Here is a 17,276-nt window from a genome sequence, read left to right on the forward strand (position 1 = left end):
GACTTCAAGACTCGTGTGGAGAAGCAATCAGGGAAAGTGGTCAAGATTCTTCGCACAGATAATGGAAGGGAATATGTGAACAAAGGACTTGAGGATTTTTGTACATTTGAGGGGATTGATCTTCAGCATTCTATCGCATACACTCCACAGCAGAATGGGGTTGCAGAACGCAAGAATAGAACTCTCAAAGAAATGGCTAGCTGTATGATACATGCATGTTCTCTTGATCCCGCCTTTTGGGCAGAGGCTATCAGTTGTGCCACACACATGTAGAATCAGGTTCCTCACAAAGCTTTGCAAGGTATTACTCCTTTTGAGGCTTGGGCTAGTAGGAAACCGATTGTGAGACATTTCAGAGTCTTTGGGTGTCCAGCATGGGCTCGCATACCTCCGCAGAAACGCAAGGCATTGGAACCTCAGAGTCAGCCTTGCATATTTGTTGGATATCCTAAGGGTGTTAAGGAATACAGATTGATGGATCCAGAGACACATGAGGTATTCATTGAGAGGAGTGTTCACTTTGAGGAAAGCTCTCCTAGCTTAGCCTCTCTACCTCCTCCACCTTCCTCCATTGTGGATAGTGATGTTAGTGATTTAGATGATGAGACTCCTTCAACTCCAACTCGCAGGGTAACACCTCCGTAGGTTCCACTTGCAGTTAAGGAGCCTCATTCTCCACCTCCACCTAGACCTCATTGGGCTCGACAGACACTTGAGTCCGCGGGTTCTCTTATTGGGGATCCTTCAGATACACAAAGAACTCGATCACAACATCAGGATCTTCCACATGCATTCATTGCTACCACTTCTAATCCATAGACATTTAGGGAAGCATCAGGGGTTCCTGAGTGGGACCAAGCTATGGAGGAAAAGTATAGTTCCTTGATGAGGAACAACACATGGGATCTAGTCCATCTCCCTAAGGGGAGAAAGTTGGTTTGATGTAAGTGGATCTATCGGACCAAGTTTGCAGCGGATGGTAGTGTGGATAAGTATAAGGCTCAGCTTGTTGCGAAAGGTTTCTCGCAGGTTGCAGGTGTTGATTATACTGAGACCTTTGCACCCGTAGCCAAGATGAACTCCATTCGTTTGACACTTGCTATTACTACAGCCCATGGTTGGGTTGTACATCAGATGGATGTGAAGAGTTCTTTTCTTCATGGTGATCTTGATGAGGAGATTTATATGGAGCAGCCACAGGGTTTCATCCAGGATACTTCCTTGGTTTGCAGACTAAGGATATCTCTCTATGGCCTTAAGCAAGCCCCCAGGGCTTGGTATGCCAAGATGGATTCCTTTCTTCTCTCTGCAGGTTTCACCAGGTGTCATTCTGATCCGAATGTCTACATTTTGCAATAGGATGACTCTCACTTGATACTTGTGCTCTATGTTGATGACTTGATCATTACAGGGAGTACTTCATCCATCATTAGCAGGATCAAATCTGCTTTGCATGACAGATTTGCTATGACTGACTTGGGTATTTTGCACTACTTTCTCGGGATAGAGATTTCACAGTCACCTTCCGGGATTACACTATCGCAGCCCAAGTATGCCCTTGATCTACTTGCATGCTTTCATATGGCTGATTGTAAGCCTTCCCTGACTCCCTTTCTTTTAGGAGTCAAGCTTGAGGCTCAGTGTTCTTCTCCACCAGTTGATGCCACTTTGTATCGTTAGCTTGTGGGTAGTCTCATCTACTTGACTCATACATGCCCTGATATTTCATTTGCAGTTGGCATGGTTTCCCGCTTCATGCAGGAACCACATGAGCTTCATTGGAAAGCTGCCAAACGCATGCTTCATTACATCCAAGGTACACATCACTATGGGATTCACTATGCAGCAGGCACAAGACTTCGCTTGGTTGGTTACATAGACTCCGATTGGGCTGGCGATCTTGATGATCGTAAGTCTACTTTTGGTTACAGTTTTCACCTTGGTTCGGGCCCAATTTGTTGGCAGAGCAAGAAGCAACATGCTATTGCTCTCTCTTCGATTGAGGCTGAGTATCGAGGTGTTGTTAACGCACCGACCGAGACCATTTGGCTCCAGCAGATTCTCACAGAGTTTGGATTCACCACTCCATGACCGACAGTTCTCCATTGCGACAATCAAAGTGCTATTGTGATCTCGAAGAACCCGGCCCAGCACCAATGGACCAAGCACATCGAGATTCATATGCACTATATCCGAGAGCTCATTTAGGAGCAGGTCATTGATTTGTAGTATTGTCCTACAATAGAGTAGGTTGCTGACATATTCACCAAACCTTTCACCGAGAGTAAGTTCCAGTAGTTGCGAGCTCTCTTGGGGGTGCGGGATGTGTCATTAGGGGGGGTTAGCTGACTTCTCCTTCCTCTCTTATGGGGGGGACTTTTTCCTTTTTGAGGTTTTGTCCTTCTTCTTTGAGAGTCTTTTGTACATTCATCTCTCTTTTGGGGGGGAGTTTTTTCCCACTGGGTTTTCTCCCTTTCTCCGTTTGTGAGAGATTGCATTGCATAGTTTTGCTTGCATTTGCATATTTTACATGGGTACCTACGATGGCCTAGTAGCTGGGACCCATCTTGCATTGTTGACTTGAGTCTTCATTCCCCTAAGTTGCACTTAAGGGGGGGTGTTGGTGTAAATAAATATTCATCATGGATATTATTACACCTTACTTAAGTTAACTTAGGATAATGCATCTCTTTGTAGTTTAGATTTGAGACACTTAGGGAAGTGTGCACATAGGGATAGAGCTTGTAGGAGAAATTCCACCTTTTGTGGTCTTATTTTGCTATTACACTCCACATTCGGTGGGTCATCCACCTCTTGTGGAATATTATATTATTTCTCCTACCTACCCTTAGTATTTCTTACCTACCCTTGTTTCTCATTGAGCCACATGTCATATTTGTGTGCTCATACATCCATATGGCCTTGCCTATATAAGCAGGCCTATATTCATTGTATTGGTTAATCCGGTTGATCATTTGCATATTGATGAGAATACAGTTTGTTCTTGTCATTCTATTGTCTCTTTTTATGCTTTTCATTGTGCCCTTGATCTTGGCAAAATCCTACAGAGATTAAGCAGTTGGCGAATGGTTTATAAATAGGGAACTATTGATAAACAATGCATGCGGGCAAGTGTATGCACATGAATGCTACATAGTAATTATCGAGCACAGAAGCTTGAAGAACTATTTTGAACAACAAAGTATAGAGCCCAGCAGATGGACAAGATTAGTTCTATGTCTATATTGTATTGAGCAAATAAGAATCTACTTTAGCATTTTAGATGTGAAGTTGCAGATAGATTTTTATTACTGTTATTTTGTGTAGTGACAGAAAATCTCTTAACCGAGTGGACTTAATAGTCTTATTTGTAAAACCCTCTAGCAAGGTGACATTTTGATTGAGTGTTTGAAATCCTTTAACAAGGTCACTTCTAACAAGGTGAAGATCCTAACAGATCTGAGGGAAATCCCTTAACCGGGTCACATCTAGCAATGTGTTTGTAATCTTTAACAGGATTTTCTTTTAACTGAGCATACTCTAGAAGAGTATATTTCTTAGTGGGTCAGAAATCCCACAGTGGTTTTTCCCTATTTGGGTTTCCACATTAAATCTGGTGTTATGGGTATTATGATGTTTATATACTTTTGAGTTTGCATGTTTACCAGTTTTGGTTATATTACTGAAGTATATGTTACCGAGGTTGAATCTGATGTTTTTATGGAAGATTAAGTTTGTATGATTCACCCCCCCTCTCATCTTATTAGCTTGGCATCTATACTTAACATTAAGTATCAGAACTATCAAGTGGATGTTTGAAACCAATTGGATGAGTTAGGGAAGTCTCTTACCTTTCATTTGAATCAAGTTTGAGTTTTTGCAACAATCGGGTTGTAGGGATCCATCCAAATCTAACCAGACTAGTCACAAACCTTGTCGACACCTAGGGTTTCACTGGAAAGATGCCCTTAATATGAAATTATCACCAGAGGAACAAACAACCTCTGGGAAAATGTTATAAGGTCCATTTTATCATAATATTTTGGTGTTGGTTTTCAGGGAGGCTCCAAGCCCGAAGAGATTGAATTGACACTAGGCAGGCATCTCTATGTAATTGCCTGAACTATAGAAGTGGAAATCACTTGCAGAAGATAGAGAAGATGGGATCAAGTTTTGAAACCTTGGATTTGGTGGTTTGACACCTTACCCCACCTTTGAAAAGTGTTGGTTTAGTCAGGGGAATAATAAAAGGGGTACTTGCTTTGTAAATTAGGCCTAATTGGCTTAATTAGGTTTGGAAGGACAGTAAGGGTAGAGACCTTTCGACTTGTGGTTAAAGTCTAAGCCTTTGGGAAATACCTTTAGTTTGTCTTGACCTTTGGAATTTCATTAAGTTGTGTTTGGAGAACTCAACTGGTAGGGCTACTAGACAATAGGACAGTTGGTAGGAAATTATTCCCTAACACATCTGATAGCTAGATCTTATGGGTGTTTTGTGTTGGTTGGACCACCAATAGACAAAATCCAATAGGTTTCTCTCCCACCAGTACAGGAAGATACTAAACTAGTATGGATCCAGTCACACAAATTGTTGTGTGAGTTGAGTATTTGGTAGGTGTGTTGTTCACACCTTGAACAAACAAAAGAACTTGTTTTGGACATAGTAGTTGTGGGTGAGAGAAGGTTTTTAACCTAGTTTATTGTCTATCTCTGCATCATATTGGTATCAGAGAATGAGTTGGATTTCTTGGGGAAAGTTATTTGTTGTGTATGTCCGTAGAAGGAAGTGAGGGAGAGGCTAGCAACATGCCTCCTAAGAGTATGTCTCAAGATTCCATCAAGAAGTTGTGTGAAGAGATGATTGAAAATAGAGTGAGGGAGTTAGAGAAGGCCAAAGGAAAAAGAAAGGAGGGTGAATTTGACTTTGATGAAGAATAAGAACAAGGGGGAGAAGAAGAGACCCTAAGGTAGGAAGTTGAGTTACCTGTAGATCAGAGAGCATTTGTTGAGGTCCTAAAGTCCATTGGCGGAGAATACTCATTGGGTAAAGATGACATCACTATGTTTAGTGGGAAAATGAATGTAGAATAAGTGATGGTTTGGATTGAGGTATTGAATAACCACTTTGAATGCAAAGAGACCCCTGAGAATAAGAAGGTTATATTTGCTAATGATGGGATGGGGTTTGGGATAGACTAGACTAGTCTATGCTCTTGGATCCTTTCCTTGGATCACTTGGTGTTCTCTTCACACCCTAGGGTCTCTAGGACTTCCCTTGCTTGAGGAATCCCTTGACCTTTCCCAATCCACCCACCAATGAGTTGCAATGTTGCTCCTAAGGTCTCACCTACTCAAGAGACTCAAAACCCCTTACTATGGCTAATAAGGGCTAGGATTGTTTCACACCTTCCAAGGTCTTAGCAAGGGTAGTTCAGGTCTCTAACAAGGTTTTTCCACACATCCATGTGCCCCCAAGAGGTTTCAAGCGTTCAACCCCTTATCGATTTCACTATTTTGTGTTTTTGCCTACAAAAAAAAGGCTACAAGGATTTTGACCAATTAGGCCTCCTACTCGGTCCTTTAGGGCTCCCTCTCACAAAAGATGCACAAACAACCAAAACTCCCAAAATTGACTACCATTCATTTGGTAAGGGCTCAAGGATTTCTCTGGTTTTGGGCCTACAAGTAGCCATATAGTGCCTAGGGCAAATTTTGGGGTTTTTAAGGGTTTTGTGAGGGTTTTTAAGGTCCACCTAGGTCACAGTGAAGGTTTTGTGTTTTAGCCACCTTGTTTGGATTGGTGGAGGCTCCTCCTTCACACTATTGGTTCTTCAAACACTCCTCTACACCTCCTCCAAAGGGTGCACTCTCCTCTGACCAACCTTACTCTCCAAGACCTCTGCAACTTAACCCTTCCTAGCCGAGCACTGTTTAGTCTCACCTAGGATTAAGTCTTTTGATGGCCTCCCTGCATTTTCAAGGGCCCTTCTTGTTTTTCGGTATATTAAAAGGTCTTCACTCTCATGCCCCATGGTTTCATGGTGGTTCCACAATGGGGAATGGAGTTATGCAGCCATTTACACAACCAGTCCAAAACTGGATAGTAAGGAGCAAATTCACAAAATAATTACAAACACACCTCCCTTACAAATAAAAACCTAAAATAAATGCTCAAAATGAGATTAAGTACACCATATAAGACAATCCACATAGTTTTGCACGTGAATCAATCCATTAACTTGCTCGGTTGCTTCATTCAAACTGACTGGTAACAATTTTGCAGTCTCAGTCAAGTCACTTTGCTTGGGCCGTACAATGTCTGACATCCAACCCATAACTTAGGGTTTGCAACATCTTATACTACCCATACTTCAGTTAGTGTGCCAAAATTAGGGCTCTCCATGCTCAATAAGGGTCTTTGACCTTTTGGGTGGAAAAGTTGCTTGACAACTTTTAAAAGTTGTCATGCAACTTTTGCATCTTTTGAGCAACTTTGCCATTGTTACTTTTCATGACTCCTAGGCCCATTTTGGGATATCCTAAGGACAAAATCATGCCAATAAGGCCTAATACACATCCAAGTCACACTCAACCTCTCCTACACAATAAATCACAACAAAAACACTAAGGACCTAAAACTAGGACCTAGTCAAGAACAAATGAGCTCATGGCTCTTATTACATATACAATGGCTTCAAAAGAAGCATAACACCAAAAAAACAAAGGAGGAGGAAGAGCTTGGAAGGGTGCTCCTGCACCATACTCCCCCTCTATACATAATTAAGAAATAGAAGAAGAGATGAGAGCCGAGTCTATGCCAAGTGTCTTGAACTTGCTCTCCTCCACCCAAGTTGCTTTAGATACAGGTTGGCCTGCCCATTTCACCAAGTGCTCCATGTAAACCTGGTGTATAGTGGACTTCTTCACCCTAGATTCCAAGATCTCCTCTTCTATAGGCTTCTTCACCTGTGGTAAGACATTAACATCTAGGTCCTGCAGTACCTTGGCTTGGTTCTCAGTCTGCCCTTCTATCTCACCCTTGTACATGATCAGGTCAGCAACATTAAAGACTGGTGATATAGCCAAATCTGAAGGCAGGTCAACCTTGCAAGCATTCTCACCATATTTTGATAGGATTCTACAAGGTCCTACCCTCCTCATTTGCAGTTTGGTAGGCTTACCACTTTGCATCCTAGCTTTGCTCAAATGGACCATCACATAGTCACCCACCTTGAACTGAACCTCTCTCCCTTTCTCATCCATTTTTGCTTTCATTTTTTGGGTAGACTCAAGGATGGATTTCTTGACTTGCTCTTGAACTTCCTTGATGGTTTGAGTGAAGTCCTCTGCTTTCCCACTCTTCATCTCCAAAGTACCAAGGTCTCTCAACTCACATACTCCCCTTGGATGTCTGCCATATACAACCTCAAAAAGACTTCTACCAGTGGTTCTATTCACACTATCATTATATGCATACTCTGCTTGAGGAATGATTAGGTCCCATGTCTGTCCATACTCCTTAGTTAAACACCTTAACAAATTGCCTAACACCCTATTGATAACTTCAGTTTGACCATTAGTTTGTGGATGGTAAGCTGAGCTAAATCACAAGTTAGTTCCTAGTCTCCTCCATAATGTTTTCCAAAAATGGCCATGAACTTGTTGTCCCTGTCTGAAACAATGCTTAAAGGGAGTCTATGAATCCTAACAATCTCCTTAAAGAAGAGATGTGCAACATAGCATGCATCATGTGTAGTTCTACATGGAATGAAAGGGCTCATCTTGGAAAATCTATCTACTACCACATAGATGTTGTCCATACCTGTCTTTGTCTTGGGAAGTCCTACTACAAAGTCCATGCTTATACATTCCCAAGGTCTATTAGGGATAGGTAATGGTTGATAGAGACCAGCATTGCTTGATCCTCCCTTTGCTCTTTGGCATACACCACATTGCTCTACATATCTCTTTACATCTCTTGGCAACTTTGGCCAATAGTAGTACCTATATACTAAATCCAAGGTTTTGTTGACTCCAAAGTGTCCACTCAAACTGCCATTGTGTTTCTCTTGGATGAGGTTTTCCCTCATGGATCCTCTTGGTACACACAACTGATTACCTTTGAACAAGAGACCATTTTGGAGAGTGTAATCTGCATACTCACCATGGAAATGGTTCTCAAACTCCTTGCAAACCTTGTAAGCTGATGAGAAGTCTTCATCTCCTTCATAGAGGTCCTTGAAACCTTCTATTCCCATGCTCTGCAACTGTAGTTCTTGAACTGTGAACAACTTCCTGCTTAATGCATCTGCCACCTTATTGAGTTGCCCCTTCTTATGCTTGATGGTGAAGGTGAAGGATTGGAGGTACTCCATCCATTTCAGATGTCTATTGCTAAGCTTCTCTTGAGTTTTAATGTAACTCAATGCCTAGTTGTCTGTCAACACCACAAATTCCTTTGGAAGTAGGTAATGCCTCCATTTTTTAAGTGATTGCACTAATGCATACAACTCTAGGTCATAGGCTGAGTACTTCTTCTTTACTTCATTAAGCTTCTCACTGAAAAATGCCACAGGTCTTCCCTCTTGAATCAATACACCCCCTACTGCAATTCCACTTGCATCACACTCCAAAGTGAATAGCTTATCAAAAGTAGGTAGGAGAAGGATAGGTTGTGTGGCTACTTCTTGCTTCAACAATTGAAATGCTTTGTTAGCCTACTCATTCCATTTAAACTTAGTTTTAAGGCCTCCTTTTATGGTGTCAAGGACTGGTGCACATATGCCACTGAAGTTCCTCACAAACTTCCTATAGAATTGGGCTAAACCATGGAAACTCCTAACTTTAGTCCCTGTTCTAGGTGCAGGCCAATTCAAGATTGCCTCCACTTTGTTTGGATCCATCTTCAAGGTTCCTTTAGACACCACAAATACTAAGTAGATCAGATCTTGCTTCAAGAAGTCACACTTCTCTAAGTTGATGGATAACTTCTCCTCATGCAACCTCTCTAAGACTAACCTCAAATGCTCAAGGTGCTCCTCTTTGGTTCTACTATAGATGAGAATGTCATCTAGGTACACCACCACAAATCTTCCTGTGAAATCTTTTAACACCTCATTCATCAACCTCATGAAGGTGCTTGGGGCATTGGTGAGTCCAAATGGCATCACAAGCCATTCATACAATCCCTCTGTGGTCTTGAAAGCAGTCTTCCACTCATCACCCTCCTTGATTCTAATCTGGTGATAACCACTTTTAAGGTCCAACTTAGTAAAATACATAGCACCTCCTAGACAGTCCATCAAATCCTCTATTCTAGGAATAGGAAACCTATACCTTATGGTGATCCTATTGATTTCCCTTGAATCAGTGCAAAGTCTCCACTTAGCTCCTTTTTTGGATGCTAGCACTATTGGGACTGCACATGGGCTGATGCTCTTCTTAATCAGTCCTTGTTCCAATAACTCCTGCACTTGCCTTGCTACTTCCTTATTCTGATCAGGTGTGAGCTTATATGCAGCTTTGCTAGGTAGGGATGCTCCAGGAACAAAGTCTATTTGATGACTTATAGACCTTCTTGGTGGGAGTGTTGCAGGTGCTCCATCACTCACTATATCCTTAAACTCTTGCAACATTTGCTTCACCTCCTTGGGTACTTCTGCCTACAACTTGTCTTCTTCCTCCTTTGGTATCACAAAGATGGCACACTTCAATAACTCCTCCTCATGTAACAAGTTTAAGAACTCTTTACCAGTAGCCAATAAGACACTAGGTGTTCTTGAAGTTCCCTCTTCATCCTCTATCAAAGACTGAATCTTAAAGGTTTTTCTATCCTTCTTAAATGAAATGGATTTCTCCTCTCCATCATAGATCACCTTCCTATCAAATTGCCAGTGTCTACCTAGCAATAGGTGACAAGCATCCATAGGTAACACATCACAAAGGATCTTATCCTTGAATCCTCTAAAAGAAAACTCTACCCAATTCTATTCATTGCCTAGCACACTCTGCTCATGGTTCAACCATGTCACCTTGTATGGGTTAGTGTGGGGTATTCTTGTGAGTTTAAAATTCCTATCTGCCTCTTCTAATATTATGTTATCAATTGACCCCACATCAACTATCACCTTGCACACTTTACCAAGAACTTTGCATCTCACTCTAAACAATGCTCTCCTCTGTTTGGGTTCCTCCTTAACCAGCTATCTGATCAAAATCCTATTGAACATCATATTTTCTCCAATCTCTGATTCAATATGGTCCACCTCAAGTGTTTTTCTGCTTGAAGAGTCTTCATGTGCATAAGCAACCCTCTTTCCACTGTTTGATGAGGTAGGCTTGTCAAGGCATCTATATGTCGGGTGTCCCAATTGACCACAATTGTAACACTTCATAGTTGCAAAGTAGGAGTTACCTCTGCCGGTACCTCTACCCCTACTTGGACAACCTTGTGCACCTCTTCCTCTAGAATGGCCCCCTCTGAGATTGATTTCACTGCCATGCTCAGTCAACTTGGCTTCTCCTTGGTTCCTCTGCTCATTTGCCTTGCTTAGGTAACCATCTCGGTGATTCATTTGTTCTCTACCTCTGCCTCTACCCCTGTTATTGGAGTCTCCTTTCCTTTTGTTCCTCTCTTCCACCTTGACAACAAGCTGATGACATTTTTGAACAGTAGTAGGAGTCCATAGGCTTATCTCCTCTTGAATGTTCCACTTTAGGCCGCTTAGATACCTAGCCACCTTAATAGATTCATCTTCTTGGACTTTGGATCTAAGACAAAGTTTTTGAAATTCTTCAGTGTAGGAGGTCACATCAAGGTCTTTTTGCTTCAAACTCTATCTCTTCTTATGAAGTTGGACTTCATAATCCTCTGGTAAGTAGTTCTCTTTGATCTTTCTCACCATGGCCTTCCAATTGGCAATAGGTAGCTTTCCCATGCTAACTCTCTCTTCTTGCAAGTACTTCCACCATGTCAAAGCTACTCCCCTTAATCTTGATTTGGCAACTTTAACCTTTTGAGCCTCTGTCACTCCCTCACACTCAAAGTGGTTTTCCATGCCCTCAATCCATTCCATGACAGTGTCAATGTCCATCCTTCCACTAAAATGTGGCAATCCTTCAAAAGCTTTGGTGTTCAAAGCCTTATTAGCCTTCACAAAAGGTTCTTCATTAAACAAGGGATCTGGTTCAGGTATAATGTCATCTATGTCAATGGTTTTCTTGCCTTTATCCTAGGTGTCTTCTCCCCAAGGTCCTTGTGTCCTCTGATCCACCACTTCCTGTAGTTTATCCCTTATCTCACTCATAGCCTCTTCAAGGAGTCTATTCTTCTCCTTCTACTCTTCCACCTCCCTATCCAGCTCTATATTAGTGACCATTCTGCTCTCCCCTATTGATTCACCAGTATATAGAGACATACACTGTCCAACAAATCTTTAACAGGCTCTGATACCAATCTAATGGGATGGGGTTTGGGATAGACTAGCCTAGTCTATGCTCTTGGATCCTTTCCTTGGATCACCTGGTGTTCTCTTCACACCCTATGGTCTCTAGGACTTCCCTTTCTTGAGGAATCCCTTGACCTTTCCCAATCCACCCACCAATGAGTTGCAATGCTGCTCCTAAGGTCTCACCTACTCATGAGACTCAAAACCCCTTACTATGGCTAATAAGGGCTAGGCTTGTTCCAAACCTTCCAAGGTCTTAGCAAGGGTAGGTTAGGTCTCTAACAAGGTTTTTCCACCCATCCATGTGCCCCCAAGAGGTTTCAAGCTTTCAACCCCTTACCAATTTCACTTTTTTGTGCTTTTGCCTAAAAAAAATAGGCTACAAGGATTTTGACCAATTAGGCCTCCTACCTGGTCCTTTAGGGCTCCCTCTCACAAATGATGTAAAAACAACCAAAACTCCCAAAATGGACTACCATTCATTTGGTAAGGGCTCAAGGATTTCTCTGGTTTTGGGCCTCCAAGTGGTCGTACAGTTCTTAGGGCGAATTTTGGGGTTTTTTAAGGGTTTTGTAAGGGTTTTTAAGGTCTGCCTGGGTCACAATGAAGGTTTTGTGTTTTAGCCACCTTGTCTAGATTGGTGGAGGCTCCTCCTTCACACACTCCTCTACACCTCCTCCAAAGGGTGCACTCTCCTCTGACCAACCTTTCTCTCCAAGACCTCTGCAACTTAACCCTTCCTAGCCAGGCACTGTTCAGTCTCACCTAGGATTGGATCTTTTGATGGCCTCCCTGCATTTTGAAGGGCCCTTCTTGTTTTGCAGTATAGTACAAGGTCTGCACTCTCATTCCCCATGGTTTCATGGTGGTTCCACAATGGGGAATGGAGTTATGCAGCCATTTACACAAACCAGTCCAAAATTGGACAGTAAGGAGCAAATTCACAAAATAATTACCAACACACCTCCCTTACAAATAAAAACCTAAACTAAATGCTCAAAATGAGATTAAGTACACCATAGAAGACAATCCACACAGTTTTGCATGTGAATCAATCCATTAACTTGCTTGGTTGCTTCATTCAAACTGACTAGTAACAATTTTGCAGTCTCAGTCAGGTCACTTTGCTTGGGCCGTACAATGTCTGACATCCAACCCATTAACTTAGGGTTTGCAACATCTTATACTACCCGTACCTTGGTCGATGTGCCAAAATTAGGGCTCTCCACGCTCAATAAGGGTCTTTGACCTTTTGGGTGGAAAAGTTGCTTGACAACTTTTAAAAGTTGTCATGCAACTTTTGCATCTTTTGAGCAACTTTTTCATTATTGTTTTTCATGACTCCTAGGCCTATTTTGGGCTATCGTAAGGACAAAATCATGCCAATAAGGCCTGACACACATCCAAGGCACACTCAACCTCTCCTGCACAAGAAATCACAACAAAAACACTAAGGACCTAAAACTAGGACCTAGTCAAGAACAAATGAGCTCATGGCTCTTATTACACATACAATGGCTTCAAAAGAAGCATAACACCAACAAAAGAAAGAAGGAGGAAGAGCTTGGAAGGGTGCTCCTACACCAGCTAAGTCCAAGATGAAAGGAGAAATGCTCACTTGGTGGATTTACCTCCAAGGTGAGAGGGTGAAGGAAGGTAGAGGTATGATAGCCTCATGGGATAGAATGTTGGCAAAAGTGAAGGCACAATTACATAGGTTGAGTCTAAGGACCAAACACCATGAGGAGGAACTGGAGAAAGTGGAAAGATATCTTAGTGGATTGAAATATAGTATCCAAGATGAGATCAACATACTAGCACCAGAGACAGTGAACAAGTGCTTTCAACTAGCACTTGTACAGGATAAGATAAAGAGAAAGAATGATCAGAATAACAGAGGTAGAGGGGGTAGAAACATTAGAGGTAGAGGCCCTATGAATGGTAGAGAACAGATTCCTAGGCTACAAGGAGAGGCTATTCAATAAAGTCAGCATGGAGATGGTAACAAAAGAGAAGGTTTCAGAGGAATAAGACCCAACCATAGAGGTAGATTTGGTGGAAGAAGCTCGAAGCCTTTCAGATGCTACAATTACAATCAAGTAGGTCATATCGCAGCTAAGTGCCCTGAGAAGAATAGATCAAGCTCCCAAGGAGAGAGGAGAACACATTTGGTTCAAGACATTGATTGTCAGAGTGTCAATTCACCTGATTCCTATGGACTTCTAGAGAGAGGAGAAGCCTTGATGATGAGGAGAACATTATTGAAGGTACCAAGCAATACTCAACCTCCACAAAGGAAGACACTTTGTTGGGCCACATGCAAAGCAGGAGGCAAGGTATGTAAGGTTATAATAGATTCAAGTTTAACTAAAAAATTATTATCCTTAGAAATGGTAGAGAAACTAAAATTGAGAAGAATTCCTCATCCGTTTCCATATAAAGTTTCTTGGCTTACTAAAGGAAAAAAAACCTTTGTAGAAGAGCAATCATGGGTTGAATTTCATATAGAAGCATACAAAGACAAAATTATGTTTGATATTGTTGAGATGGATGTCTGCCATCTTCTTTTTGGGAGACCATGGCAATATGACCTCAAGGCCCATCATGATGGACACAAGAACACCTACTCCATCACCAAAGATGAAAAGGTGAATGAATTGATACCCCTGCCTGATAATAGTGAGGATCAAAAGGAGAAGGAGGCCAAGATCATGATCATGGAAGGAAAAGAGTTCCTCAAGGAAATCAATGAAGAGGGAACACCTTGTTTTGCAGTGATGTCAGTACCAAGGCAAGAAGAAGAGCCCATTTCAGATGGCAAAGTAGAAAAGAAAAGGGTGACAGTCCCTGAGGAAGTGGAGGAAATATTGAGAAAATACAAGGACATGGTTGCAAAAGAGTTGCCAAGATCCATACCACAATTAAGGGAGATAAGCCATTGCATTGATTTCATTCTCGGTGTCACCTTACCAAACAAGCCAGCCTACAAAATGACTCCCCAATAAAATGAGGAAGTTGCAAGGTAGATCCAAGAGTTGGTTGATAAAGTTTTGATAGGGAAGAGCTTGAGCCCTTGTGTAGTCCCAACTGTCTTAGCACAAAAGGAGGAAGGAACATGGAGATTGTGCACTGATTCCCAAGCCATTAACAAGATAACCATCAGGTATAGATTCCCTATGCCTAGAATAGAAGATTTTCTTGATTGTTTAGGAGGTGCAAGGTATTATTCCAAGATTGATTTAAAAAGTGGTTATCACCAAATAAGGATTAGAGCCAGTGATGAATGGAAAACTCATTTTAAAACAAATGAAGGATTGTATGAATGGAGGGTGATGCCATTTGGGTTATCAAATGCCCCTAGCACTTTCATGAGACTCATGAATGAGGTGTTGGAGGGGTTCATTGGTAAGTTTGTCACTGTGCATCTAGACAACATCCTAGTGTTTAGCAAGACAAAGGAGGAGCACCTAAAACATTTGGATATGGGGTTGAGAAGGTTGAATGAAGAGAAACTAATGATAAACATGGAAAAGTGTGTGTTTTTGCAGGAAGAACTGACTTACCTTGGATTTGTGATTTCTAGAGGAAATCTGAAAATGGATGCTAATAAAGTGAATGCCATTCTCACATGACCAACTCCTAGAACAATTGGTGATGTAAGGAGTTTTCATGGCCTAGCTACCTTTTATAGGAAGTTTATTAGGAATTTTAGCAAAATTGTGCTCCCATGTTAGAGACCATCAAGGTTGGATAGAAGTGCAAATTTTCATGGACCAAGGAGGTGTATGAAGCATTTGAAATGTTGAAGAAAAAGGTATCACAACAACCGGTTCTTACCTTACCGTATTTTGACAAAATCTTTCAGATTGAATGTGATGCAAGTCAATTGGCAATAGGTGCAGTTCTTAGTCAGGAAGGTAGGCCAATTGCATTTTTTAGTGAAAAATTGAATGATGCTAAAAATAAATGTTCTTCCTATGATTTGTAGATGTATGCATTAGTTTAGGCACTAAATAAGTGGAGGCATTATTTTATTGCCAAAGAGTTTGTTGTGTATATAGATAATCAGGGAGTAAGTTTCCTAAATAGTTAGGAGAAATTGAGCCATAGGCATATGAAGTGGGTTGAGTCCATTCATGCCTACAACTTTACAATCAAACACAAGAAAGGTGTCTCAAACAAAGTTGCAGATGCTCTTAGCAGGAGGGCACTAACAGTTTCAAAAATTCAGTAGGCGAGTGTAGGAGTTGATTCCCTCAAGGGTATGTATGTTGCAGATGAAGATTTCAAAGACATATACAAGGTATGCACTGAGTTTGGTAGCCGGTATCATTTAGAGTATTCTAATTATTTGATTCAAGATGGTCCTCTTTTCAAATGATGCCAGTTATGCATTCCTAAATGTTCAATGAGGGATAACATAATTAAGGAGAAGCATACTGGTTGTGGTGTAGGATTACCCAAAGACACAAAAGAGGACACAAATGAAGTCTAAAAGAGCCTATATCACCCATGAGGTGAAAAGGATCACTTGTCTAGTCTAAAAGAGTCTATAAGAGTCTATAAGACCCAATTGATGTAAGACATTTTCATGGTTGCATTTTATAAGCCACCATGGATAAATGACCATGTGGGTCAGTAGGAGTCTAGTCATGAGTCAAGAAAATAAATATTGGTCTTAGAAACATCAGACCAATCCTTGGAATAGGTCGAATACACCTTGGAGTCGCCAAGTTTGGAAAGTGAAAGTTGACAACTTTTGTTGTCATTGCAAAATGTTGTAAAATGGGATAACTAATCCTCCAATAGTTCCAAAGTTTGAAAAGTGGTTGAAAACTATTAGGGAGGCTATATTACACCCACTTGGATTGATTCCAAGTTCTTGTTGATGTAGTTGTTGAAGTTGATGAATTTGATGATATTTTGGAGTTTGGAGCAATACAATATACTTGGAGTTTTTTGAAATTCTGTGTTTTTGTTGTTCATTTCTGATCAATATAGATTGGTGGATGTCTGAAACCAATTGAATGAATTAGGGAAGTCTCTTACCTTTCATTTTTATCAAGTTTGAAGTTTTGTAACAATAGGGCTGTAGGGATCCATCCAATTCTAACCAGACTGGTCACAAACCCTACTGACACCTAGGGTTTCATTGTAAAGATGCCCTTAATCTGACATTTTCATTGGAGGACCAAGAAAACTATGGAGAAAATGTTAGAAGGGCCATTGTATCATAAGATATTGGTGTTGGTTTGCAAGGAGGATCCAAGACCGGAGAGATTGAATTGACCCTAGGTGGGCATCTCTATGTGATTGCCTGAACTATAGAAGTGGAAATCACTTGCAAAAGATAAAGAATATGGGATCAAGTCTCAAAACCTTGGATTTGGTGGTTTGACACCTTACCCCAAGTTGCAGAAGTGTTGGTTTAGTTGGGGGACTAATACAAGAGGTACTTGCTTTTTAAATTAGGCATAATTGGCTTAATTAGGTCTAGAAGGATAGTAAGGGTACATACCTTTCAACTTGTGGTTAGAGGCTAAGCCTTTGGGGAATTGTGTAACTAGTGTAGACACTTAAAAATAATTATTTTAATTATTTTTAATTCCTCACATAATTAATTAATTAATTATGCTAATTAAAATTCTTCTCAATATTAATTAAATATAATTAATATTGTCACTATAGCATATGATTTATTTAATAAATCAATCCCTTTCTTTATTCTTCTAAAAAATCAAATCCTCACAAATCTTCCTCTTAGCTAATTAATTTCAATTAATTAGTTAACCTACATGATTCCTACAAATCATCTTCTTAATCCATCAT

This window comes from Cryptomeria japonica, chromosome 1 (genome assembly GCF_030272615.1).
Source record: "Cryptomeria japonica chromosome 1, Sugi_1.0, whole genome shotgun sequence".
NCBI classification, from domain to species: Eukaryota; Viridiplantae; Streptophyta; class Pinopsida; order Cupressales; family Cupressaceae; genus Cryptomeria; species Cryptomeria japonica.